Source organism: Marmota marmota, unplaced genomic scaffold, assembly GCF_001458135.2.
Source record: "Marmota marmota marmota unplaced genomic scaffold, marMar, whole genome shotgun sequence".
Taxonomy (NCBI): Eukaryota; Metazoa; Chordata; class Mammalia; order Rodentia; family Sciuridae; genus Marmota; species Marmota marmota.
The window spans coordinates 1003502-1028879 of record NW_025999999.1 but is presented as its reverse complement, the minus strand read 5'-3'; the positions used below and the strand labels follow the sequence as shown (position 1 = coordinate 1028879).

The 25378-nt window shown below is 35.0% G+C and overlaps 1 long non-coding RNA gene and 1 pseudogene across 1 annotated transcript in view; both read right to left on the bottom strand.

Moving 5' to 3' along the window:
• The window catches only part of LOC107149737, a 32366-nt gene extending 11392 nt beyond the window's left edge, over positions 1-20974 (bottom strand). The window contains exons 1-2 of the long non-coding RNA XR_007349085.1: positions 20822-20974; positions 19359-19477 (exon numbers count right to left, since the gene is read on the bottom strand). This is a non-coding gene — a long non-coding RNA (uncharacterized LOC107149737). The remainder of the gene's footprint in view (positions 1-19358; positions 19478-20821) is intronic.
• Positions 1-25378, bottom strand: part of LOC107149730 — a 254739-nt pseudogene that overhangs the window by 46586 nt on the left and 182775 nt on the right.

The window sequence follows — 25378 nt, the reverse complement described above, 5'->3', positions numbered from 1 at the left end:
AGTAACAAAAACAGCATGGTACTGGTACCAAAACAGGCGGATGGACCAATGGTACAGAATAGAGGACACAGAGACCAATCAACAAAATTACAACTATCTTATATTTGACAAAGTTGCTAAAAGCATGCAATGGAGGAAGGATAGCATCTTCAACAAATGGTGCTGGGAAAACTGGAAATCCATATGCAACAAAATGAATCTGAATCCCTTTCTCTTGCCATGCACAAAAGTTAACTCAAAATGGATCAAGGAGCTTGGTATCAAAACAGAGATTCTGTGTCTGATAGAAGAAAAAGTTGGCTCTAATCTACATACTGTGGGGTCGGGCTCCAAATTCCTTAATAGGACACCCATAGCACAAGAGTTAAAAACAGGAATCAACAAATGGGACTTACTCAAACTAAAAAGTTTTTTCTCAGCAACAGAAACAATAAGAGAGGTAAGTAGGGAGCCTACATCCTGGGAACAAATTTTTACTCCTCACACTTCAGATAGAGCCCTAATATCCAGAGTATACAAAGAACTCAAAAAATTAAACAATAAGAAAACAAATAACCCAATCAACAAATGGGCCAAGGACCTGAACAGACACTTCTCAGAGGAGGACATACAATCAATCAACAAGTACACGAAAAAAGGCTCACCATCTCTAGCCGTCAGAGAAATGCAAATTAAAACCAAACTAAGATACCATCTCATTCCAATAAGTTTGGCAGCCATTATGAAGTCAAATAGCAACAAGTGCTTGTGAGGATGTGAGGAAAGGGGTACACTTGTACATTACTGGTGGGAATGCAATTTGGTATAGCCAATTTGTAAAGCAGTATAGAGATTCCTTGGAAAGCTGGGAATGGAACCACCATTTGACCCAGCTATTCCCCTTCTCAGACTATTCACCAAAGACCTTAAAAAAGCGTACTATAGGGATACTGCTACATCAGTGTTCATACAAGCACAATTCACAATAGCTAGACTGTGGAACCAACCTAGATTCCCTTCAATAGATAAATGGATTAAAAAATGTTGCATTTGTACACAATGGAGTATTACTCAGCACTAAAAAAATGACAAAATCATGGCATTTGCAGGGAAATGGATGGCATTAGAGCAGATTATGCTAAGTGAAGCTAGCCAATCCCTAAAAAACAAATGCCAAATGTCTTCTTTGATATAAGGAGGGCAACTAAGAACAGAGCAGGGAGGAAGAGCATGAGAAGAAGATTACCATTAAACAGGGATGAGAGGTGGGAGGGAAAGGGAGAGAGAAGGGAATTTGCATGGAAATGGAAGGAGACCCTCATTGTTATACAAAAGTACATATAAGAGGATCTATAGGGATCCCTACTTATCAGTTACAACATTTATTTGCTACTCTAGAAGGTGATACTGAATTACATAGTTCTTCAAACTTTAAACAAACATTACAAAAATTAACCTTAATTGAACAATGTTTAAATGAATGATATTTATCTTATATAGATTTAGAGAAATACATACAACTAATTCTCTTTCATACTCCTCATCCCAGTCTGGAGTGCTAATTCAAAATGATCATCTAATAGAATAATTTTTTTACCTAATAAGTATAATTAAATGATTAACTACATATATAGATAAACTGGACTTTTTAATAATTAAAGGTAGATCTAAACTGTTACAATTGAGTGGTAGAGAGCCAAATCAAATTATTACTCAAATAACTCATCAACAAATTTCTTATAATCTAAAATTAAATGAAAATTGGCAAATTGCTTTAGCCAGTTATTCTTGAGCTTTATCTACTCAATATCCTAAATCTAAAATTTTGAATTTTTTAGAAAATATTCTATGATATTAGTAAACCCTATTTCTTGAATTCCTCTTTCCAGTATTACTGTTTTTACTGGCGCAAACTAAACTTCAGCAGGATACTGGACTCCCATAGCTTCTAAAGTGTATCCTCATGAGTTTTCCTCTGTTCAACCTGCTGAATTATGGGCTATTACTTTAGCTTTATTAGATTTTTCCAATGTTTCTCTTAATATTGTTTCCGACTCTCAGTATGCAGTTTTGGTGTGCACACATCTACCTTCAGTTAGTCTTCCTATCAATCCAAAAACCGTTATTGAGAAACTATTTGCATTTACACAAAGATTATTATTACAGAGAACTATTTCAGTATGTTTTACTCATATTAGGGCACATTCTACACTGCCAGGACCATTAACTAAAGGAAATCAAAATATTGATCAGCTATTGTTCCCTTTACAAAAGGCACATCAAGAACATGCTTTACTTCATACAAACACAAAAGGACTTTACAGAAAATACAAAATAATCCAAAAGCAAGCACGTGACATTGTAGCTAACTGATCATCATGTACTCTTTTTTAATATCCCTTACCGTCCTCCTGGTGTTAATCCAAGGGGACTCCATCCTAATGCCCTTTGGCAAATGGATGTTATTATAATTCAGTCATTTGGACGACTAAGATATGTACATCATACCATTGATACTCATACTCATTTTCAATGGGCCACAGCATTTTCTTCAGAAAAAGCCAATGCAGTCATTTCTCATTTATTATCTTTTTTTGCTATCATGGGAATTCCTAAAGAACTTAAAACTGACAATGTACCTTCATATACGTCACAAAAATTACATTCGTTTTTACAGAAATATGACATTACACATACTTTTGGTATACCATATAATAGTTAGGGTCAAGCTATTATAGAATGGGCAAAAAGTACGTTACGAGAATATATACATAAAATAAAAAGGGGGGAAATGGCTATGGCTTATGCACCTCAAAATCTACTTCATAAAACCTTACTGTTTTTGTAAATGAGCCAAAGCAGAAGCGATTAGAGAGGTTTCATGTTTCAGTTGTTTTCGCCTTTCCCAACGTTGGAAGACTATATACAAAACAAAACATAAAATAAAAATTATTACAGTGTTACCAAAAGAAGTTGACAACAAGGTAGAGAAATGACTTAAAGTATTCAAATTAGCAATACTTGAAGACAATCCACATAAAATGTCAGATCCTGTCAAATCAGGTAACGTCTTACTAAAGGTGTCCATAATAGTTTTTTTCCAAATTCAATATTTCTAAAGTTAAACTTTGATGTCCAATTAACTGTCTTTTAACAGTTTCCCATGAATCACTGGTGTTATATGGTACAGGAGTCACACAAATTTGAGAAGAATTCCAGTCACACTTCAGAACATTTCTGGTAGCCAAAATAGTTACTTGATCGCTGAGCCAGGAAACAGAATGTTCTAAATTTATCATATCTGTAGCCAATTGAGAGTCTAAATCTTTTTGTTGTTGCCCTAATAAACAAGCATCTTGATGCCATGTACTCATGAAGTCCGCAGTTTGAATGCCTTGATGTAAAGTAATGCCAGCTATAGCAGCAGTGGCAGTTAACAGAAGTAACCACAAGGATTGAAGCTATAACTATTCCTATCAATCATTGAGAGCGATGTAATAAAACTTGAATAGCATTGTACAAATGAGTAACAGACAAAGAATCAGACCAAGGACGAGTTAAATTAACAGGCATCCACAACTCTGTGTGAGCCTTAACAATAACTAAAGAATAATTATTAGATTCTACTAAATTCCAAATAGTTCTATTTACATATTGAGTAAGATTACAGTCTTCACATGATATTGTTCCCCAAGTTTCATTCCATACCCAGTTTCCAATCATTAGAGAATAAGGGAATTTTACACATGCAGATGCAAAATAACTCAGATTATTATGTAGATGTACTTCAAAAGGAGAGGAATGGGATACATTTAATGTGAAATTCCCAGTCCAAACAGTGAGTTTCCCAGATACTGCCCATAATTTCCATATATCCCCTCAAACATTGGAAAACTTTATATGCTGTAACATTGGAGGGACCAAAGCATAATGTTGCATTTTAATTGTCTCATTACCCCAAGCATTTATTGTCCCATTATGTCAATGCCATCTTAAAGTACAATTTGACCAACTTTCTATAAATTCAGAATGATCAGGACTCCAATCTACTATTGTGATATTTTTATTTTTGACTACTGTTTTAGGGTGATGATCATGACATTTTTCCCACTCCAAATGAGTTAATAAGGCTTTGAAATATTTAGCTGAACATAAAGGAAGATGAGTTTTAACAAAGCATATTTTAGATGTTAAGGATGATTGATTAACATACATATTAGAGGTATTAAACCCTCAGGATGATACCATGACATTAAAAACAGCAGTAGAATAACTTTGATAATTAATTCCCCAAGTATTATAAGAATGAGAATTGTCATGTGCTATAACAGGTAAACAGAAAGAACGAGTCCCTATATACAACAGCTCCTTCAACAGCTATAGTTATATTAGAAATATTATACAGATTATTATGGAATGGTATATTTTCAATTCCCCCACATTCAGGAGGGGGTGAGAAATTAGTATTATTAGTACACACATGAACCTCAGGTTGTCCCCAGGAAACACTTCGCACCAAAGGAGGATTAGGTACATAGGCCCAATAAGCAAAAGAATGAGCAGAAACTGAACTTACCTGGCAGTTAATAACTGCAATCATAACCAATAAAAGATTATCAGGATTTAAAGGCTGATTTGCCTTTTGAACGGGTTTTTCAGCTTCTTGAGTCAACCTTTTCATCTGTCCCCATGTTGGGGGGGGGGTCCGCTGTTCTCCTCACCATCATAAAGTTTCTCTGCATTGACAGCTCCTGAAATTGTCTGACAAATGGGTCACTCCTTCTGAAATTTGATAAGTCTTGAAAGTACCCCAAAACGTGTTTTATCTGTAGAAATAAGAGCAAACCCCCTTCCCATGTGGTACAACAACCCAGAAATCCATTCTTTATTTTCATCCCTAGACCATATAGGTATTTCCAACTTTTGAAATAATGGCTGTGATTTAAATGTCGAGAAATGTTGCTGGACTGCAGGAACCTCGGAAGCTGACCAAACATTTTAAAAATTTGAAGTTAGTAAGGTTTTATAAGGTTTAGTAAGGTTTCAAATGGCTATGGCTTACACACCTCAAAATATAGATGTAGAGAATCAGACATGACTGCTTGCATGCTTACGGACAAGACGCTTTGCAGTCTTTGGTGAAGCTTGCCTGCAAACAGGATGTTCTGCCAAGTGGGCTGGAAGGACTCTGGGAAAAAGAACATTACTTGCAACCAAGAATGTTTATCTGTTCTTAAGAAGGAACAGAGCTCAGAATGCTCCAGCCCAAGATAAGATTAAGACATGACCAGCAAGTTACTTCTGAATAGTAAGTTACTTCTGCACATAATGTTTTGCAAGCTTATAGACCTGAGTCATTGCTGTTGGAGCTGCCTTCTTTGTTCACAATGCTAGGTAAAGACTGCTGTATTCAATAAAGAGAGCTTCTGCTTCTTCTTCTTCTTCCTTGCTCATGCTGACCTGCATTTGAGTTCTTTGCGACAACAGGAAAATGGATCGCGACATTAAGCAGGAATAGCTATGACAATACCCGGCAAAGCAGATGTCATATCAAAACAAGGTAGAAAAAAACAAAGAAAGTTATTAGATATTGGTAAAGGGAATAATCTACCAAGGAGAGAAAACATCATAAAAATATATTCAGTCAATATTTGTGCACCTAATTTCAAGGAAAAAATAGTACTGAACATAAAGGAACAGAAGGGTTCAAGTACAATAATAGTGAATAACTCCAATATTCCATTCTTACAATAGTGTCTGTTATGGTTTGAATTTGAGGTTTCCTCTAAAAACTCATTGTGTGAGACAATGCAAGACTTTTCAGACGTGAAAAGATTATATTATAAGAAGTCTGATCTAATCAGTGGGTCACTCCACTAATATGAATTAACTGGGAAGTAAATATAGCTACTTAAATCTAGGAAATGTAAACATTTATAATGAAGATTTTCTTTTATTTTGTTCTGTCTCTTTTTATTTTTTCCTTTGTTCTTTTTAGATATACATGCATAGAGTAAAATCAATTTAAAAGTACACTAAAAAGTTCTAGTCACAGAAATGATGCAGTACTCAAATTAGAGACAGACCAAAGGAAAATAATAGAGCACAGAGAAATAAATCAATACAGCTATAGCCTCTGATTCTAAACAAAAAACTTCAAAAACATACATTGAAGAAAAAGGCCTCTTCAACACATAGTGATTGAAAAACTGGATGTTCATATATAGAAGACTGAAACTGGATCCCCCATATCAACCCATAAAGATGGTAATTCAAATTGGATCAATGACCTAGGAATTAGACCAATAAATTTGAAACTGATAATAGAAAATAGAGGGGAAATATTTCAAGATCTAGACACAACAAATTCCTGAATAGGACAACAATAACTCAGGGAATCATAACAAGAATCAACAGATGGGATTGCATTAAATTAAAAATCTGAAAGCAAGGAAATAGACGACAGAGTGAAAAGACAGCTACAGAATGTGAGAAAATATTTATGAGTTGCTCTCTTAACAAAAGATAAACAACTATCAGAGAGTACTGAAAAAACTTACCACCAAACAACAAAGCCTCAAACAAAAATCCAGCCAAATAACTCAATAAATGAGCAAATGAACTAACCAGACACTTCTCAAAGAAATACAAATGGACAGTAATTATATGAAAAAATATTTAGCCATCAGGGAAGTGCAAATCAAAACTACGTTGAGATTCTGTATCACCTCAGTGAGGATGACTATCATGAAGAATACAAAAAGCAACAAATACTGGTAAGGATAAGGGGAGAAAAGGAACACTTATATACTGTTGTAAGAAATGTAAATTACTGTAGCCACTATGGAAGATTGCTCAAAAACAAAACTAAAAATAGAAATACCATTTTATCTGGAGACAGCATTCCTTGTTGTATCCCCATAGGAATTAAAGTTAACTTCCTACAGAGATAGCTACATGCTCATGTTTATCACAGCACAATTCACAATAGCTGAGTTATAGAATCACCCTAGGTGCCTACTGATAAATGAATGTATAAAGAAAATATGGGCTGTGTGCACAATGTAGTATTATTCAGCTGTAAAGAACAAGGAAATCATGCCATTGGAAGCAAAATGGATGGAACTTGAGATCATCATGTTAAGTGAAATATGCCTGACTCAGAAAGAAAAGCATCAACTGTTTTGTCTTGTGTGTGGAATCAAGAGGAAAACCAGAGGACATGAAAGTAGATGATAAATCTCTAGAGATAAGGAAGGAGATCAGGCTGAGGGGTGAGAAGAAGTTAAAAAGAGTAGTGGAGGAGTGGAAATGATCAATGTATGTGATATGTATGTAAGAATATGCCACAATGGAATACATCATTCTGTATAATCAATCTGAAGGAATAAAAAAAATTAAAAGAACCTTATTTATTTATCTACTAGATTAAATAGTCAAACTTTCTAATAAATTTACTTAAATCTTTAAAAAATAAATCAATAAAACAATTCCATTTACAATAGCATTTAAAAGCATGAAATACTTAGGGATAAATTTAAGTACATGAAATATAGATATACTGAAATAGATGAAATATCAATTGAAAAAATTGTAATAAATAGAAAATGTAAATAAATAGTAAAATAATCAAAAGTCGTGGATCTGAAAAATTAATATTGTCAGAATGTTCATGCTACCCCAGGTGATCTACAGATTCAAAGAGATCACTATAAAAAAATCCAATGGCACTCTTCGTTCTCTTTCACACACACAAATCCTAAAATTTGGATACAACCTCAAAAACCCTGAATAGTCAATATATTCTTATAGTCAATATAATCTCAGAATACTGGGTGCATCAACCAACCTGACTTTAAACTATATACAAATCTGTAATAAACAAAACACTTTAATGCAAGCTGAAACAACACACAGACCTATGGATCACAATGGAAAGCCCAGAAATAATCTCATTCATATACAATCAAATTTTCACAAAAATTTGTGGAAAAAAATGCCTGGAAAGGATATTTTATTCCTAAGAGATATTGGTTTTATCTTTTGAAATCTCTGCCTTGCTTTGCTCTCAGAGTAGCCACAGAGTATTAGGAAGTATTACCTCCTTAGTAATTTTGGAATAGTAGATTGATTTTAATTCTCTTAAAAAATATTTTGGTAGAATTCACCAGTAAAGTTATCTGGCCCTCTATCTTTCATTTTTTATGGGTTCTTAATTACAAATTCAACACCTTATTTGTTGTAATTGTTCTCATTTTCTATTTGACTATAGTTCTTTTGGAAATATTATGTGTCCCTACGAAGTTTCCTATTTCTATAGATTGATTCATTTGTTGGTGAGCAAATGTTTTATGGTATTCTCTTTTCATTCTTTTTGTTTCTATAAAATCAATTACTATTCCCTGCTTTTATATGTGAAGTTAGCTGTCATTATCTCTCTTTTTCATTTTATTTGGTGTCTATTTAGTTAGGGATTTGCAGTTTGTTGACTGTTCTAATAAAACAATATTTGGTTTCAGTGATTGTTCTATTTTTTGCTTCTCTTTTCCTAGTCAATAGTTTGCAAAATTACATTGTTGATTTGAGCTCCTTCTTGTCTTCTGGTAAAGATGTTTACTGCTCTAAATGTCCTTCTATGAACAGGGTTTTCAAGAATAATATTATCTTCTTATGTTGTGTTTTGATTTTCATTTGTCTCTCAATATTTTTTAGTTTTCCTAGTGATTTCTTCTTTAACCTATTTGTTTTTCAAGAGTATGTTCTTTAACATCTGTATTTCTTTCTGGTCTTGATTTCTAGTTTCATTCCATTGTGATCAGAGAATATACTCAGTATGATTTAAATATTTTAAAATTAATTGAAAATTATGCATTATCTATAAAGGGTTTATGCTAGAGAAATTGTTTTTTGTGCTCCTAAGAAGAATTTGTATTCCATAGTTGTTGAGAAAATTGTTCAATATGTGTTTGTTACTTATAGGTGATATCTAGTGTTGTTTAAATCTTCTATTTCCTTTTAGATAATGGCTAGATGATCTATCCATTATTGAAAGTTGGGGCTGGGGATGTGGCTCAAGTGGTAGCGCGCTCGTCTGGCATGCGTGCGGCCCGGGTTCGATCCTCAGCACCATATACCAACAAAGACGTTGTGTCTGCCGATAACTAAAAAAATAAATAAATATTTAAAAAAAAAAAAAAAAAGAAAGTTGAGTGTTGGAATCTCCCACTTTTATAATCATTCAATGCTTCAATTTTCAATGTTTCCTTTTTATATTTTGGGCTCTCTCAATTATTGCATATACTTTTATAATATATCTTCTTCAAAACTTTTATTTGATTTTTGACAAGTTTTTTTATTAATATCTATCATCTGTGATATTAATATACTATTCCCCCATTTGTTTACTACTTACTTGGGAAATTGTCCATTTTTTGACTTTCAAAATGCTTGTGTTTGGTGTAAATGAGTCTTTTGTAGACTGTACATAGCCTTTTTCTAAAAAATTCCTTCTATATTCCTTTTTTAAAAAAATCCTTCATGGTGTACATAATACTTTTAAAGTTCAAGAACTTTACCATATTGAAGATCTTTCTACTATAATGCTATCTTATTCTATATGTCTCATATATTTCTGTTCCTCATTTCTTCCTCTATTGCCTTTTATTCTGTTTCATCATCTCTATTTCTATTGAAGTTTTTGATTCCCTTTTGATTTTTCTCTGTATATGTATATCTTAGGAGCTACCATGGGGATTATTGTAACTTCCAAAATTTATAAAAATATGATTTTAAATGATTTTCAGTTAGCTTTAAAGGAAATACCATTAATTTTGCTCTCATCCAACTACATTTCCTTTTTCTTCTTTTGGTCACAAGTTAAACTTTCCTACATTGTGTACCCATAGCATACATCTATAATTATTTTATTCATTTTCTTTAAAATAATATAGAAATTAAAGAGGGTTAAATATAAAGCAGAATAATATTGAGATTATATTCATCAGTAGAGTTACACTTAATGAGGATCTTTATTTCTTTATATTGTGTTGATTTATTTTCCAATATCTTTTGTTTTTCAGCTAGAAAGATGAGTCACCTTTGCATTTTTTTTTTCAAACAGATCCACTTGTGAGGAATTCTGTTACCTTTTGTTTTATTTTGGAATATTGTACTTTGTCACATTCTGTGTAAGAATAGCATTGGCAGGTAGAGAATTTTCATTGACTTGTTTCCTGTCAGCACTTTAAATAAATGCATGATTCCACAGATTACTTCCTTCTGTACTTTCTGAGGAAACACTATGAGTTACTTTCATGGAAGAAAAAAAACTTTATATGATGAGTCACTTCTTTCTTGCTGCTTTCAATAGTCTCTCTTTGTCTTTGGTTTTCAACAATTTGTTTAAAATATGCCTTGGTAAGAATCCCTTGGGTTTTACCCTGCTTGGAATTTATTGAGTTTTCTGCATGTGTACATTCATGATTTTTTTCCTTAAATTTTAAAGTTTTTACCATTATTTCTTCAGATATGATCTCTCTCTCTTCTCTCTCTGCTCTTGCTGGGATTCCCATCAAGTGTACCTTGTCATACTGGAATTTTATAGTCTCCTTCAATCTGTTCATTTTTCTTTGTTTCCTTCTCTGTGCTATTAAGATTCAAATATTTCTGTTGTTGTCTTCATGTTTACTATTTATTTCTTCTGTTCATTCAAGTCTGCTATTGAAACTCTCTGTTGAGCAGTTTTCTTGTATCTATTGTATTTTTAATTCTGGAATATCTATTTGTTTCCCTTTTAATTTCTTGGCCCTAAATTGATATTTATGACATTTTCACACACATTGTTTTACTGACTTTTTTTTAATTTGGCTTTTGAAAGATATATTTTTTAAAACAAATTTGATATCTGGGTCTCCTCAGAGGTAGTTTTTGTTAAAAAAAATCTTTTAGCTAGTTATGGACATTATTATTGTTCTTTATACTGTATAATTTTATAATTATTATTAAGAACTAGATATTTAAAATATCACAAACATTAACTAAGAAATGTTAGGCATTTTGCCTTCTATTAGTTACTATTGTTTTTAAAAAAGGCTGCAATAATCCATTTATTTAATGAAATTTTTGCAAGAACTATGGTATTTCTTGTCATCTATGATTAACTAAATCTCTATTCTGTTATGTCTGTAGCCAACCAATGTTTTGATAGAGATTTCTTTACACATCTGAATCTAATAAGAAAAGGGCAAAATAAAGATATCCTTTTTTTATAATCCTTCATTTAATGTTATTTAGAAAATTTACTGTCCACATAAGTATGAAACAATGGTTATATCTGTGCCAGTCTATTAGCAACCAAAAGTCACAATCTTAGCCAGGCATGATGGCTCAAACCTATATTCCCAACAACTCAGGAAAATGAGGCAGGAGAGTCACAAGTTTGAGGCCAGCTTGGGCCTATTAGTGAGAACCTGTCTCAAAATTTAAAAAATGAAAAAGATTGGGGATGAAACTCAGGGTAGAGTTCCCTGGGTTCAGTTTCTAGTAATACAAATAAAAAAAATTACAAACTTGATATTTGATGGAAAAAGTCCCCATACCTAGTTAGAGGCCTGTGAGTGTCTCAGAAACACAGTACACTATCCTCCATACTGCCTCCTGTATAGCTGGTATATGCGGAATGTTAGCCTCAATGTGAGATGCCCAATTTACTCCCATTTGTGGCACTTTCTTCATCAAGTACTGCCTAGGAGGATGGAAAAATTTGTCTAGATTTTAGAGTCCTAAAATAATTTCTTCAGATTAATTGTGGAAACACTGATTGGCTTGGTGGAGAGATAAATTACTGAACATCTGGATCTACCGTATTTATGACACTATACTCTAGTAATACCACCAAGTGATATTAATACTTCAATCTCTGGTATGGAATGCAATTCCACACATTTAAGTTTTCTTTAATTTCTTTTGACATTGTGTGATTTAACCTAGCTTAATGATGATAGTCTACATGTCTGGAACCTTTCAATCTCCAACTTCACTTCAACAGATTGAAATATTACTTTTAGCTTATAAATAGACTGCTTTAAGTAATTTTAACTCAAGGCTTAAGACTAACTTCATGGGATAAGGAAAAGTACCTGAGGTTGACATTACCTCATGACTGTCTCTGTCTGGCTTGTATGCATTGGAGAGAGATTAGTTCTTGCATTGGTCCTTGTGTTACTTCTCTCAACTGTTGCCGTGGGTTAGCATGTGTCCATTAGTGGTACCTACGGCTCACTTTAGTCTTTTCTACTTATGGTCTGGATTTTTCTCTTCCCCATTACTTTTGTTAAAATTTTGCTGGTTTGAGTGGGGTTAGGTTTGGTGTGGAACAAAGTGCATGCTCTCTTAACTGGTTGGGTGTTTATCTCAGCAGTAATCAACTCTGTGGACTTGTTGCTTCACATTAGATTTGCAGGACCACTGAGAAGAGGGGGAAATAAACAAGAGCATAAACAACAGTTAGCCTTTCAAAAAGCAGATGCCTACTATAAAATCTATGACACTAATAACCACACCAACAGGAAGAGTGTTCAACCAGGAACAACAGCAACATCAAACAACTGTGATGATAGAGCACTAAAGAAAACACCAGGTGTCAGTTAAGGTATCCAGAATCCTAATAACTGCAAAATGTATGGTGGGGGCAGAAATTATAGAAACTATTTTGTCTGAAAATTTTTAAAAACACAGTTCATTACGAAAAAATAAAATGAGTTAGGAAGGTAAAAGAAAGTTTTAAATATTCAAAAATTGAAAAGAAAGAAAGCAACAGATAGCAACTAAGACTGTAAAGAAGGAGAAAAAATAAGAGAAAGAGAGAATATGGTTTTTAGAGGACTAAAAACGGGGGAGAAAGAATAACAAGAAAAACAAAACAAAAACCTACTAACCCTCCAACATCAAAACAGAGCAAAATAAGAAAATTATGGGTAAACAGAAAAAAGTCATAAAGAAGAAAAGGGAAAAATTTGTGTGTGTGTATAGACAAACAAAGTAGCACATAAAACAAAAGTAACCAAAAAATCTGAACAAAGAATGAAAAAAAAAATTATATCCATTGGAGTTAGTCAAAACTATGGACAAGGATGGATAATTACTGTCAATGCCAGCCAGCAATTATTTCCTTTTCTTCTTTGTCTATGCACCCTTAGTGAGAGCAAAAGTTCTTGTATTAATGCAGGAATATGAAATCATTGGTTGGTGAGAGCAGTAAGCTGCTCAGTGCATCTTAGTTTGAATGTTCCTGGTGGCAGCTGTAGGCAGGTGGGGTGTGACTGGAGGAGGTGAGTCACTGGGGGTGTGCCCTGGAGGGCCCATCTTCACTATGACACCTTCCTCTCTCTTTCTCTGTCTCTGATTACTTGCTGCCATAATGGAAGAAGTTTTCTCATGCTACAATCATCCCTCCAGGATGTTCACTGTGACCTTGAGCCCAGAGTATTGGAGACAGCTGTCTATGGCCTGAGATGTTTGACACTGTGATCCAAAATAAACTTTTCTTCCTCTAGATTGTACTTGTGAATTATTTTGTTCAGACCAACAGAAAAGCTGACCAAAACACTTAGGATCATTTGATATGTATATGTGTGTGTGTGTATATATATATATACACACACACATATACATATCACATATATCACATATACATATCACATATATCATATATATATATTTTTAGGGACTTCCATACTGTCTCCATAAAGGTGATACTAATTGACATTTCTCCCAACAATGAATGAGACTTCCCTTTTCTCCACATCCTATCAAAATTTTATTTCATGATTTTTGAGCTTTTATTTTGTTGTTGGTAGAGGCTTCTTTGTTCTGTTTTGTTTATTAAAATCAATATATCTGGAGGGAGTTGATATCACATTGCTGTTTTACTTTGCATTTTCCTGATGGCTAATGATACTGAGCACTTTTTATATGTGTTGGGCATTTGTATTTCTTCTTTTGAGCAGTGTCCATTGAGACCATTTTTTTCATTCTTTATTTGGATTACTTGGTTTTTATTTGAAAAAAATCTTTTAGTGTTTCATATATTTGGGATATTAATCTTTTGTCAAATGAATAGATGGCAAATATTTTCTCCTATCCTATATGTTGTCTCTTTACTGTGTTGAATGTTCATTTTGATGGGTAGTATCTTTTTAGTTCAATGTAATGCATTTGTGCATTTTTGCTTCTGCTTCCTGTGCTTTGAGGTCAAAAGCACAGGTAGGTCATATGCAAAAAAATATCATTGTCTCTGTCAATGTTTTATAGAATTCCCTCCTATACATTCTTCCAGTGGTTTTAAGGTTTCAGATCTCCCTTTAATGTCTTTGACATATTTTCAAATTTTGTACAGTCTGAGAGATAAAGACAACTTTCAATCTTTGAATGTGGATTTATAATTATCACAGCTGTATTGAAAAGGGTGATTTTTCTCCAATATATGTTATTGACACCTTTGCTCATAATCATTTGCTATAGATGCACAAGTTTATTTCACAACCTTTTCTCTTTCCATTTTCTATTTTTATGCCAGAACCATGTTATTTTGCTTACTATGACTCTGTAGTGTCTCTTTAAATTAGGAATTGATATGCCTCCAACTTTATTCTTTTGTTCAAAATAGTATTAACTTTTGGAGACTTCTGTGCTTCCATTTGAATTTCATGCTGTTTTTTTTTTCCCGCTCAAATCCTTGTATATAGGAGAAATGAATTTAAATCAGTGAATATGTGGTTTACAACTGCAAAGGAGGAGAGGAAAAATAAAGAAGTTTAACAACAATAACAAAAAATTTCATTGGGATTCTCATGGGGATTGTATTAACTCCTGAAATTTCTCTAGGTTTTATAGCACTTTTAATAGGATTAACTCTTCCAATTTATGAGGATGAGAGGTCTTTCTATTTTCTTTGTATCCCTCTCTCTCTTCAATTTCTTTCATCAATGTGTTTTAAAATTTAGAGATATTTATTTCACTTTCTTAGATTTATTCCTAGTTATTTTATTGTTTTGTTGTAGCCTTTATGAATTGGATTCCTTTCATGATTTTTTTCTCAGAAATCATATTAATAGTTTATTAAATTGCTACTGATTTTTGCATAATGATATTGTATTCTTCAAATTTACTGTATTATCTTATCAATTCTAATAGACATTTGGAAGAGTCTTTAAAATTTTCTATTTTTAGGATTATGTAATGGAAAACAGGGATAACGTGGACTTCTTTCTTTCCAATTTATGCCCCATATTTCTTTTTCCAGCTTATTTCTCTGGCTAAAACTTTTATGTTTAATAAAATCAATAAGAACACACACACTTGTCTTGTGCTAGATTTAGGGGAAAAGCTTTCAAGTTTTACCCATTTTTTTATGTTGACAGTGTTTTTACCTTACAAAGTCTTAATTATGTTGAGGTATAATCCTTCTGTAGCTAATTTGCTCAGGGCTTTTATCATGAAGTAATGTTAACTTTTATGAAATGCTTTTTTTATTCTTTGTTCTGTTGATGTGATGTCTTATTTAATTGATTTCACTCTTTAAAACCATCCATGCATCCCTTGAATAAATCCAATATCATTATCCTGAATGATCTTCTTGATGTGTTAGCTTTTATTTGCTAAGTTTTTTTGTGTGTGAATATTTGCATCTATGTTCATCAGGGATATTAGTCTGTAGTTTTGTTTTTTGTTGTGTTCTTTTATGATTTTAGTATCAGGTTGCTGCTGGCCTCGAAGAATGATTCTGGAAGATTTCCCTCTGTTTCAATTGTTTAGAATTGTTTGGAAAACAAAATCCATGGATTAACAAATATCAGATCAAAAATAGGTAAAATTTAAGAAAAATCAGTGAAACAAAGTTTTTTAAAAACCATAGACAAAATTAACAAATATTTATCTAGACTAAAAAAAAAGAAAGAAAGAAGACAGAAATCAGTAAAATAAGACATAACAAAGAACACATTATAATAAATACCACAGAAATACTAATGAATACAAGAGATTTTTCCAGATCTATGTGCCAAAATAGGGGAAAATTTAGAAGAAATAGAGAAATTTCTGAACACTTATAATCTACGAAAAATTAATTATATTAAACCATAAAAAAACACCAAAAAGATCAGTGATGGGTATTGAAAACATTTTCCAAATGAACAAAGGTTCAATATTCAAAGGTTTCATTTCTGAATTCTGCCAAACTCTCACAGAAGAATTTTGTTTTCCAAACAATTCTAATAATTAACTTGAAAGCTTTTCCCCTAAATCTAGCACAAGACAAGTGTCTTGGTCAAAGATATAAATATAAGTCCTGGAGCCAAAATTGCTAGATTAAAAACATAGTGGAAAGTCTTCAAAACATATGACTTCCAAAGCAGATAGGGGAAAAAAGCAAAAATACACAAATGAATTACATCAAACTGAAATGCTTGTGCACATCAAAGCAAACCATAAATGCAATGAAAAGATAACTTAGGATTGTAAAAATCCTTTCCAACTCTTTCTCTGATGAATTAATATCTGAAATGTACAAATAACTCAAAAAGTTAAAAGCAAAAGCAAAAACAAGGCAAATAATCACTTTTAAAATTGAAAGATGATAAAGAGATGTTGGATTTGATTAGTGCATGATTAGGGCAAATGATTTAAATAGATACTTTTAAAAGAGGAAATACAAGATTTGCACATATATTTAAAAAAACATTTAATGTCACTAGCCATTAGGAAAATGTGATATTATCCTCACCCCAGTTATAATTGCTATCATAGGGAAAAAATTCCACCAAATAAAAGTACTCAAGTATTAAATGGAGCAAATTACATTTCATACATGTATAATTATATCAAAATATATCCCACTATTGTGTATTGCTCGAATGCACTAATAAAGAGATTTTTAAAATTGAAGAGGATGAAAAGAAAAGGAAACTTTCTCTTTGGTGATAAAAATTAGTATAGTCATCATGGAAAATAGCATGGAGTCTTCTCTAAAGACAAAAAATAGCTCAATCATATGATCCAGGTATCTAACTTTGGGTAGGTACACAGTAAAAAAAAAACATTAAATCAGTATACCAAAGAAAAACCTGCAATTCCATGTTTATTATGGCAATATTCATAATAGCTAAATTAGGGAATTAATTTAACTGCCCATCAAAAGATGAGTGGGTAAATAAAAGGCTCACACACGTGCCACAGTCTGGCTGGGCACAAAATCTCGAGCCACCACACACCTTGTAGATTCAAACAGCAACTCTTTATTCTCGAACTGTCACCAGCACTTTACACACACATTCTGGGGCAAATCCACGTTCTGGGCCAAAATCACGTTCTGGGCAAAATCCCAAATACTCTCTGAATCCCGTGAGAACTCAACGGGAACTCAAGGAGCGGGCATGCCTGAGGCAGCAGGATAGGCCCTATTCCCAGCAGGGTACACCTTAAACCTGGAACCGCCCTAAACCCAAGGAGCGGGATACTCCCTAATGCCAGCAGGATACACCCTAAACCTGGATCCGCCCTGGTCCTTGAGCAAGGTCACCTTACATGCAATGTCACTGTAAATGACCTGGGTCATCTAAGCAACATCAGGTAGGCTGACAAAGAAATTGCCATGTGTCATTCCTACTTGGCAATGGCTCTCAGCACACACGTATACACACAGTGCTATACTATTCAGGTATAAAGAATGAAATTTTGTAACTTACAGCAAAATGGACAGAAGTATCTAACCTTGGGTAGGTACACAGCCAAAAATAAATAAATAAATAAATAAATCAGTATACCAAAGAAAAACCTGCAATTCCATGTTTATGTTCATTATGTTAAGTGAAATAAGCCAGGTACTGCTAATCTCTGTTAGATTACTAGAGGTTGAGTAGGGTAGAAAGAAGGAAAAATGATAAATATTGGATTTGATTAGTGCATGCTCTAAGCATGTGATGAAGTAGCACACTGAACCCCATTATTATTATGAACAAATAATATATATAAAGAAAAATTTGGAAAAATGGGAGACTCTCATATCATTAGAAGTAGAAAGAATCTCAAAGATCCCCTATCTTAATACTTCATATTTAATAATGAGAAATTGGTGACTCAGTTTCGTTCACCTGTTCTTCCTTTTTCTTGTCATTTCTCCCTTCCCCTCAATCTCCTTCTTTTAATCCATTGATCTCTCTTCTGTTCTTATGGGATCCACCATCCCCCACCCTTTTTCCCCTTATTTTGGTCTAGTTTCTACATATGAGAGATAACAGTCAACTCTTGACTTTCTGGATGTGGCTTATTTCACTTAGCATGATGTTCTCCAGTTCCATCCATTACCAGCAAATGCCATAATGTCAGTCTTCTTTATGACCGAGTAGAACTTCATGATAAATATAAACAACATTTTATCTAACCATTCAACTGTTAACAGGCACCTGGCTTATGATTTGGTTACCCCATCCTTTTCAGTCTCTTGTAATCAGAAACATTTCCCTTCATTTGAGTGGTATATTTCCTTCCAGGGTGAAACTTTACTGAAGAATCCAGTAAAGCATATATATTTATGACATTTCTTTCAGAATCCTAAGATATTTTGGTTCATAATTTTTTCTTCCTCAAAACATTTAAGATGCACTTTCACATTAATCAGCCTTCCATCACTGTGAGAGCAAATACCTCATATAAACAATTTTTAAAAGAAAGATTTGGTTTTGATCATGGTTTCAGAGTTAGTCTGTGGTCAGTTGACTCCATTCCTTTAGACCTGTAGTGAGGCAGAAAATCATTGCAGAGAGTGGAGGGTACAACAGATGTACTCAGCTCATGTCAGCTGGGAAACACAGAGAGAAAGGCAGAAAGAGAGAGGAAGGGAGTGGGGAGACAAGATATACCCTTTAAAGGCATAAATTTACCTATTTCCTCCAATTAGCCAGCTCTTACTAAAATTTCCAGAAGTTCCCCCATAGTCCACCAGTAGGAGACCAAGCCTTCAGGATGTGAGACTTTGGGGAGATTTCAGATACAAACCATAACACTCAGGTTGATTTAGTTGACTGTTTTCTATAGACTAGGTTCCAGTTATGATTTGAGGATGAAAAAATACATAGATGCTATGTATAAAAGTACATAATAGTGAATTACATTGGTGAGGTGTGGACATGGATATCATCTATGCCATTGTTAGTTATGGGCATTTATTTCATAGTTCAACACAGCCCTCCAAAGGAAATCATCATCCAAATAAGATGTGTGAAAACTACAGTGATTAAATAGAGCAACAGGTAGTGACATAAACCAGTGACCAAGGTTGATGGTGATGAGAATAGATTAAAGTACCAAAGTTCACAAGTACTCACCCTTCACATGCTATGGGAGGGCACACAGCCAATGACCTCTCAAATCCCCTCACCCATCCTCTTGGTTCATGAGTCTGGCTGGACATGCGATTGATTGTCTTTGTACTTTGGTTTCTCTTCTATGGAAAAGATAGAATTAATTGACTTCCCCTGGATTTTGCAACCCTATGACTTCTTTGTACTTGGTTTATCTGTGTCTGTTGTTCCCAGGGCACAACCATATTAACATCACTGGCATCTGTGCTACATTGCAGCAAGTAATTCCCCAACACAGAGATGTTTGGTCCTGACCACATTCTGGGTGAGAGTGGCAACTTTAAGAGAAGTAACTACATGTTTTCCTTGTCAGGAAGTAGAAACTCATTTCCATGTGTTTCAGGGAATTAAGTACCTTTCTGGGATTGGTTGGAATTTATGTGGTGCCTCTCCTGGGCCCAGCCAATTTGCTCTTTGAACATTCCAATGCCCATGCACTTTCCTTTATCATGACACATTCTCAATGTGTCCAAACAGTGGGACATCAGGGGTTATTTTTTAATGCTTTTATTATGCATCATAGTTGTATATAATAGTTGGATCTTTTTGTTTGTTTGGGGAACAAACAAAAAGGAATTGAACTTAGGGATGCTTACCACTGAGACACATGCCCATCTTTTAAAAATTTTTATTTTGAAGAGTCTTGCTCAGTTACTTAAGGCTTCGCTAAGTTGTCAAGGCTGGCTTTGAACTTACCATCCTCCTGCTTCAGCTTCCTAAGATGCTGGGATTAACGGTGTGTGCCACCATGCCTGGCTAGTTGGATCCATTTTGACGTAATCATATATACACAGAATTTAATTTTCTCCACTGTGATCCCCAGCGCTTCTTCTTTTTCTTCCCTCCTCCCTCTTCCTGTCCCCTTCATCTACCAAAAATGTTTTTTATTGTTTCTTCTTAATTATGTATAATATTAGGATTCACTTTGACATGATTTGAAAATCATGAAATATAATTTTCTCTAATTCAGTCCCCAATATTTCCCCTTTTATTCCCCTCCTCCCTCTCCCTCTTCCGTTCCCTCTATTCCATTGATCTTTCTACTATTTTAGTTATTTGGGTGTTTTTGTTGTTTGTTTTAGTTAGCATATTATGGATATATGATGGTAAGATTCAGTATTAGGTCAGATTAATTTCTCTTTTCTTCCATTATCCCATCTGTTCTCCCTCCCCCTCAGTCCACTTTATCTAGCTCACAGGTCTTTCTTTTATTTTCATATAACCTCCTCCATGTCCTTTTCTTTCTCTTTCTCATTTTTTCCTCCCTTACTTTGGAACATCTTCTACATATCGGAGTAATTTTCTGGTTAAGGTTTCAGCACATTTCTTCCACATTAAGAAGGTGTGAAGTATCTGTATCCTTCATTTATGTACATCACAGAGGTATCAAAGGTCTTCCCTAGAAGGTAAAACTCATTAAGACTCACTTCACCCATCAGGAGAAAGGATCTCACTTCACAACTTGATTCTTTGGAGTAGTGTTACCCATAACCCAGGCTCAGCTATGGATATAAAAGTCTCCAATAGCAGAGATCAGCACCAATAACCTCCTACCCAGTTGGGGAAGCAAATGAGTAATCAGTCCATTGTGATGCAATAGAACTAGTGCTGTGAGAGAGGGGAGCACAGATTGCTGGGGTAGAGGCAGTTATGTGTGAGAAGACTCCAGGTTTGTACCCTATCATAGGCCACTATGGAGCATAAAATGGATCAAGCAATACTGTAATAGTATAAATGACAGCTTAGCTGCCTCAAAAGGGACAGAATGGAAAAGAAGAAAACACAGAGCATTTTGAGGAGTAAATGTACCACAAGAAGAGGATATTTGTTCTCAATCAGGAAGGTCAGGATGTACCAGGATACCCTGAAATGAACACAGAGCACACTTCTCTTCTTCCAGCGATGAGCATGTGTCTTGCATACTGGATCAGCACACCTGCATTGTGTGTGCTGAGTCTCTGGCCATGGAATCTCCTTCCTTGATTCTGCCACTTCAATGCCTACTCTACATCAGGCATTGTAGATACCACAACTACAAGGCCAGAGACCCCTCTTCAAATCCACATTTCAACACAACAGAAAGATAAACAAATAAATGGAAATCAATGTGTCCAGATGATCTATGCATCAATGAAATCATGAATATTATGTTGAGGAAAACTAATTACTTTATTGTTTGAGAGAATCACAAAGAGTGAAAAGAGAAAGTGAATTTGGCTGAGTCTTGATGTTGTATAGGAAAAGTGCAACTTAGAAAAAAAGAACAGCATGTATAATACTAGAAATTTCCTGATGTGTTGCAGACTGATTAAAAAGTAGGTATAACTAGGCCTATGAATAGAGGGTGTTAACAATGGAGAAAAGGCTCATGAAACATTAGATTGGTAACAGGAATCACAAGCAATGTGACTGTGTTTCTAGCAAAATATAGACAGAAACTTGAAAATGACATCAAAGAGCAGGTATAATGTAAGAATATTTAATAAAGTATTGCCATAATTATGGAACTCAGTAATTTTCTGAATGACATTAGGACAAAATGTTAGATGGGTAGCAAATCTGTCATCCTTTGCCCTTATGCCTATCTGCTGTCCTTCCATACCTCCACTCATCCTTCCCTCTCTCCATCCATCCTTTCATCCATCCAATCATTCATTAAACTATTACTATGTATTCTCTTTGTGCCAGTTAGAAACACAGTGATCGTCACAGTCACAGTTACACACAGAGTAACTATTCTGTTTTTTTATCTTCTGGAAAAAAAAGATAAGTGTGGAAGAGGGCCTGGCCCTCATGGAGCTATCTTCTTGTCTAGTTCTTAGAAGTTAGTTTTCAGAGAATAGGTAGAAATAGGGAAAGCAGGCTCTATACCACCTTTCTGTGAGCTCTGTCTCATTCCAGTCTGAAGAAAGGGCAGGCTACCAGATTATTTAATGAGACCCTGCAAACCTACATGAACAAGCAGGATTTTTCTGGTGGTGTGTTAATCACTCAGTTGAAACCTAAAGGTTACCACGAAGGTTTATAACCGACGATTAAGAATAGGCATGAAGTTGAAGAATCTGAAAACCAGAGTTGTGGGAAGCCAGCCATGAATTAATTGAGGGTCTTCTCTCACTATGGCAGCCAGGAATATTTTAGGTTTAACCTTGGAAAATATCCCTGGCTCTCCACGAAATAGATTGCTTAAAGCACATGACCTTTATCTTCGCTTTACTAGGAAGATCCTTCACAGTAGCTCCAGAGATGGGCATAACCCATTGGGAACTGGACAGACCACCTTCAACCCTTTTTTTGGTGAAGAACATTCCATGGAAGGCCTTTGATGTTCCCCAATATAAATAAAACAGGCACAGGCTCCATTTTGCTTTTTGGTCTAGAAGCTCAATCTGTCTGGTGGGCTTGCCCTGCCCACCCCCAATTTTTGAAAATATTTTCTGTTTCCTGTGGTTTTTTTGGTTGTTCTATTTTATTCCTAGCTTTTATTTCTCAGCCAGCCCATTCCACCTAGGGGAACCCCATTTCCACCACCTGTGCGGGACATGGGCAGGACAGAGTTCTGGTTTAAATAACTGTGTTTATTGTTACATTGATCCACTCCAAAACAAGCTTTATGAACACATATTTTTGGCAGGAGAAAGATAAAGTCATCTTGAGCCTCAAATCATCATGACATTAATTGATGTAAATGTGTAGCACATAATTGAAGAACCCCTGACAAATATGTATCATCAAATAAAGTGTCCAAAACACTCTTTTGATAATGATCAAAACCTATTTATGATAAACACTTTCACAAAAATAATAGGGACATCCATATTCTAAAAGACGATATCTCTAAATCCTAAAAAAAATATTTTAATGGTGAAATATTGAACTCTTTCTCCACAAAATTGAGACAAAGTAAGGATATTCACTCTTATTAGTTTTACTGTTAAATTGTAGGATTTCAGCAAAAACTGGTAAAGATTCCTGAAATTTTCTCTAACATGAAACAATCAGAGTGCAGTGAAAATATTATGAACATTCTTTAATATTTCTGAAAATTAGCCAAAGCTCCCAGAAAAGTGTCAAGTGTTTATTCAACATATGTGTATAAATCTTAGTGAGAATATTGGTAATATCTTGTTCTAATTTGTCTCATTCCCTCCCTACATCTCCACAGCATAGAAGTAGACCTGAAAATATAATAGCCCATGATCATGGGTGAAAACAGAGGTCTATCAGACACTGAAAGAGGCAGCATGGAGTTGTGTCCCCCTCAAAACTCTATTCCAGAACATTGTCATTATTTGACTCATCTTGGAACTCTGGAAGATCCCACATGCAGAGCTGTTTGTATTGACCCGACTATGAGCTTGATGAGTATAAGTGCCATACGTAGAGGACCCTTAGAGGCAATTTCTGAGCATTGTGGATGCCTGATGTGGATAACAGTTGAAGAAATTAATGGGCTAACTAAAAAGCTAAAAAAAAAAAAAACTTGGTGAATGAGCTGTTCATAAGAGGCACTGAGCAGGTCTAATGTGTTCCTGGGGCATTAGAAAGCCATGCATTTTCAGAAAAGAACTAAGAAGGCCTTAATTCTCACTTTGTCCCCATGTGAGAGTTGAGAAGATAGATATGAGGCAATAGGCAAAATATCTGTCCCAGATCTTGCCACAACCCTGGAAGACTCTGACAGCGAAGCAGTACCATCTCCTAGGGAGACCTGCAGAAATTGGAGTTACTATCTTGGAACAGGGGAAGGTGTGCATAACCCAGCACACACACATTTCCTTTAACTCTCCAGTGTGGCCAGAGAAGAAGCCTGATGGCACTTGGAGAATGACTGTGGATTATTGAGAACTGAATAAAGTGGTTCCTTCCCTGCAAGCAGCAGTTCCCTCTGTGCATGATCTCATGGAACAATTGACTTTGCAACTGTGTACATATCAATATCACTATGTATTGTACTTGGCTAATGCTCTCTTCTCTATTGCTCTGGCTCCAGAGAGCCAGGAGTAGTTTGCTTTCCCATGGGAAGACCAACAGTGGACATCTCAAGTGTTGCCACAATGTTATTTCCATAGCCTGACCATATGCTGTGGTTTGGTGGCCAGTGACTTGATCCAGTGGACTCAGCCTCTCACTGTATACATGTTTCATCATTTCAATGATGTGTTCTGGACCTCAGGCTGTCTTATAGATTTAGTTCTTGTAATTATGACCTTAGTGGCCCATTTGGAGACATGTGACCGAGAAGTAATCACTGCCAAGGTGCTGGGACCTGGCTTGTTGGGTTCTTAGGTAAGACAAAATTTGTGATAATATCTTGTTTGGTCAGCCACTTGCAGCTGTGTCTATAGTCCTGGTGACCTCAGAGGACATTATAAGTACTGCTGAAGTCTTGATGCACACCATGTATCTTGTGGCAGGATGGGTGCAGAATTGGGCAGTTACCCCCAAGGACAGGTGTAGCCCAGACACCTACCCTAGTAAAGTGGGGGACAGATTTGGAACAAAGAAGTGCTTTGTCTACTAGTCCCTTGTCCCATAACTGCAACATATTTGAAGGATGGTACAACAAGCAACTGAAGAAGCATCAGACCGTGCTGATACATGTGAGTCAGTAGAGCCATCACCCTGCAAGGAAGGAGCATCACTGGTGGACAACAGTGCTTGGTACATTGGTGGATCCAGTAGATGGCCTTTGGCTCATTGGACTACTGTTGCTATGCAGCCCTTTACTGATACCTTGTGGTATAATGGAGAAAAGGAACAGAGCAGTCAGAGGGATGAGTTACGTGACAAATGGATGGTAGCACTGCATGAACCAGGAACCCTGATTATCTATACAGACAGCTGGGCTGTTTTAAGGAGTTAACTTTGCAGATTACTATATGGAAAGTCGACAATTTAATGGCATGGCATCAGCCTTTGTGGCATCAAACCATGTGTCAGGACCTTTTGGCCACAGGCCATGAAACAGAGATAACTGTAGT